General features: G+C 51.2%; 1 protein-coding gene across 1 annotated transcript in view; it reads left to right on the forward strand.

The window, feature by feature from the left end:
* Positions 1-1001: 1001 nt before the first annotated feature.
* tbk1 (TANK-binding kinase 1) overlaps positions 1002-4165 on the forward strand; it is a 76148-nt gene continuing 72984 nt past the window's right edge. The window contains exon 1 of the mRNA XM_086009443.1: positions 1002-1163. The gene's annotated coding sequence lies outside the window, so the exon portion shown is untranslated. The remainder of the gene's footprint in view (positions 1164-4165) is intronic.

A 4165-nucleotide genomic window follows, 5' to 3' on the forward strand; every position in this document is an offset into this window, starting at 1 on the left:
GATAGGAAGATTCAGTAGGATGATGATGCTTCCTCCATGTGTTTGTTTTATATACGAGTTGGTCTCCCATTGCATTGCATGCAGGATTTCAAGATGAAATGTAATCCCTGGTGTCCTGGCCAATATTTATCCCTCAACTAACATAACAAATATAGATACGATAGCAAAATACTGCAGATGTTGGAAATCCGAAATAACAGAAAATGCTGGAAAAACTCAGCAGGTCAGGCAACATCCGTGGAGAGAAATTTGAGTTGACGTTTCGGGTCGAACCCTTCAAAACTGGAAAGAAAAGAAACTAGATCGAAGGCAGGGCTGCGATCGGATAAAAGAAACAAAAGAAGTAAAAGAGATTAGAAGCTAAACGAGATGGTAATAGGCTGAGATTAGGTGTAAAGTGTACTGGCAGGGCAAGAGATAGCTGCCAGGTGTGAGAGAGAAACAAATGGAAAGGAGGGGGGGCGGAAAAGGAGTGGAAAAATTAGAAGAAAAAATGAAATAGGGGCCAAGGTTATGATCTGAAATTGTTGAACTCGATATTGAGTCCGGAAGGCTGCAGAGTGCTGAAGCGGAAGATGAGGTGTATTAACAAATACAGATCATTATCACATTGCTGTTTATGGGAGCTTGCTGTATGCAAATTTTGGCTGCCGCGTTTCCCACATTACAACAGTAACTACACTTCAAAAAGTACTTCATTGACTGTGAAGTGATTTGGGACGTCTGGTGGTCGTGAATGGCGCTATATAAATGCAAGTCTTGCTTGCATCCCCACCTAAAACCTTGACTTTGCTGATGGTGACTGACCTTTTTATTTCAGACTTCATCGAATAATACTGGCTTTCTTATTTAAACAGGGGTTTGTTGCTTCTCCATACCCACCCCTCCCCTCCCCCTCATTCTGTGCCCATGACATCAATTCAGACCTGGTTTAATGCAGTGAGAGGTTCAGTGAGGAAAGGGCAGCAACTCAGGGGTTAAGAGGATTTGGCTGCAGAGTCACTTCCTGGGGGGTGGGGACGGGAACTTTCAGTTTCGCTGAGGGCAGCTGCCGGCCGGTGAAGACTGGCGCACGGGCGGAAGTGGCGGGGAGGAGAGGCAGCAGCGGACCCGGGGCAGCGAGAGCCCGGGACTCGGCAGGTAAAGAAAGGCCCGGGAGAGAGGTGAGGAGAGGAGCCTTCACTCCGCATACCCCCACACTCTGCCCCCCCCCGAACACTCTGCCTCCTCCCCCCCACACTCTGCTCCCCTCCCACACTCTGCCCCCCCTCCTCCCCCCCCCCACATTCTGCCCCCCAACACTCTGCCCCCCCTCCCTCCCCCCCCCACACTCTGCCCCCCCCCTCCTCCCCCCCACACTCTGCCCCCCCCTCCTCCCCCCCCACTCTGCCCCCCCCTCCTCCCCCCCCCACACTCTGCCCCCCCCTCCTCCCCCCCCACACTCTGCCCCCCCTCCTCCCCCCCCCACACTCTGCCCCCCTCCTCCCCCCCCCACACTCTGCCCCCCCTCCTCCCCCCCCCCACACTCTGCCCCCCCTCCTCCCCCCCCCACACTCTGCCCCCCTCCTCCCCCCCCACACTCTGCCCCCCCTCCTCCCCCCCCCCACACTCTGCCCCCCCTCCTCCCCCCCCCACACTCTGCCCCCCCTCTCCCCCCCCCCACACTCTGCCCCCCCCTCCTCCCCCCCCACACTCTGCCCCCCCCTCCTCCCCCCCCCACACTCTGCCCCCCTCCTCCCCCCCCACACTCTGCCCCCCCTCCTACCCCCCCCCACACTCTGCCCCCCCTCCTACCCCCCCCACACTCTGCCCTCCCTCCTACCCCCCCACACTCTGCCCCCCCCCCCACACTCTGCCCCCCCTCCTCCCCCCCCCCCCCCCACACTCTGCCCCCCTCCTCCCCCCCCCCACACTCTCTGCCCCCCCTCCTCCCCCCCCCACACTCTGCCCCCCCTCCTCCCCACCCCCCACACTCTGCCCCCCCTCCTCCCCCCCCCACACTCTCCTCCCCCCCCCACACTCTGCCCCACACTCTGCCCCCCCTCCTCCCCCCCCCCCCCACACTCTGCCCCCCCTCCTCCCCCCCCACACTCTGCCCCCCCCTCCTCCCCCCCCACACTCTGCCCCCCCCTCCTCCCCCCCCCACACTCTGCCCCCCCTCCTGCCCCCCCACACAATACAATACAAATACAATACAAATCGCTTTATTGGCATGATAAGGTACATCTTATGTTGCCAAAGCATCAAAATACATTTATGGTTGAACACATAAACGCGGTTTCCATTCATACAGTGTATAAACAGGTATATCCCTGAGTTTATAAATATATTTTCGCCTTGTTTATATATACTCTTGTCTTAGTTTACTGGTTGTCCCTCTGTTCATGGCAAGCTGTAACATAGTGTGCCGCCAGTGTTACACAGCTTCTCTCCTCCCCCAGTAGGAATGGGAGTTTTTGGTTGTCAGTCAGATTTCTGAATTCAGGGCATATTTGTGAGAATTTTTGATAGAAATTCTCTCTGATGCCCTGATATTTTCCACAGGCTGTGAGGAAGTGCATCTCGGTCTCAACTACTCCCTGACTGCAGTGAGAGCATATCCTGTCTTCTCTTGGCAGCCTGGTCTGCCTGTGTCTGCCTTTTTCGATCGCTAGGCTATGTTCGCTAAGTCTGTACCTTGTCAAGGTTCTTCTCAGTTTGTTATCCTTTACCATGGTCAGGTAATCAGCTATGTTGTATTGTCTGTTTAGGGCCAAGTAGCAATTGAGTTTGCTTTGGGTTTTTGTTGTTTCTGCCCAATATGACAGATATTTTTCCTTTTGCTTAGCGACGATTGTGTTGGGTCGAATTCTTTGTGTTACCCTGTCACTGTCCTGGGGCTGGTTATTGTTAGTATTGTTATTAGTTACTTTATTGAGTCCCAGGACTAGTTGACTGAGGGTATTCTTCTTTATGGTCAGCTCTTGGCATTTCAGGGCGTCGTAGTGATAACATTGGGGTTGCTCATTTGTAGGTGATTCCAAAATTTGGTGGCTCTTTTTTGGATAGTGATTATTAATGGGTATTGGCCTAGTTCCGCCCTGCATGCGTTGTTTACTGTTTTCCTTTGAGTCCGGAGGATACTTTTACAGAATTCCGCATGTAGGATCTCAATTGGGTGTTTGTCCCATTTTGCAAAATCTTGTTGTGTTAGTGGTCCCCAGACCTCACTGCCATAGAGTGCAATTGGTTCAATTACTGATTTGAAAAATTTTGAGCCAAATGCTAATTGGGATTTCTATTTGGATTGATTTTTTGATGGCATAGAAAAGCCCTTCTTGCTTTCTCTTTCAGTTCATTCACAGCCAGTTTGAAGTTTCCCGTAGAACTGATTTTTAAGCCCAAGTATGTGTAGTGAGTGGTTTGTTCAATTTTGGTTGTTCCTACTGTGAAATTTATTGTGGGTCCATGTTGTTTGGATCTTTGCTGGAACACAAGGACTTTGGTTTTTTGGGGATTTATTGTCAGGGCCCAAGTCTGGCAGTACGACTCCAGCAGGTCCAGGTTCTGCTGTAGACCCTCCTTAGTTGGTGACAGCAGAACCAGGTCGTCGGCATAGAGGAGGAATTTAACCTTGGATTCATATAGGGTGAGGCCGGGTGCTGTAGATTGTTCAAGTAGTTTTGCCAATCCATTAATGTAAATATTAAAGAGTGTCGGTGAGATTGGCGAGCCCTGCGTCACCCCCTGCCCCTGTGGGAAGTATTTTGTTTGTTTGTCTCCAATTTTTAAACTGCACATTTATTGTTTGTATACATTGATTTAATTACATCATATGTTTTCCCTCCTACCCCGCTTCGATAAAGTTTCAGGAATAAACCGTCATGCCAGATGGAGTCGAAAGCCTTCTGGAAATCTACAAAGCATGCGTAGATTTTGCTTTTGTTATGGTGAAACGTGTTTGTCAATTAGGGTCTGTAGGGTGAAGATATGATCGGATGTTCTATAGTTTGAGCAGGAATCCAATTTGGCTTTTTACTCAAGACATTGTGCTCTTCAAGGAAGTTTATAAGTCTTTTGTTTATGATGCTACAGAATACCTTCCCCAGGTTACTGTTTACACAGATGCCTCGATAGTTGTTTGGGTCGATTTTGTCCCCACTTTTGTATATGGGTGTTATGAGTC

The sequence above is a fragment of the Somniosus microcephalus genome, chromosome 16, assembly GCF_052327205.1.
Source record: "Somniosus microcephalus isolate GS21.2 chromosome 16, FLI_Smic_1.0, whole genome shotgun sequence".
In the NCBI taxonomy this organism is placed as follows: Eukaryota; Metazoa; Chordata; class Chondrichthyes; order Squaliformes; family Somniosidae; genus Somniosus; species Somniosus microcephalus.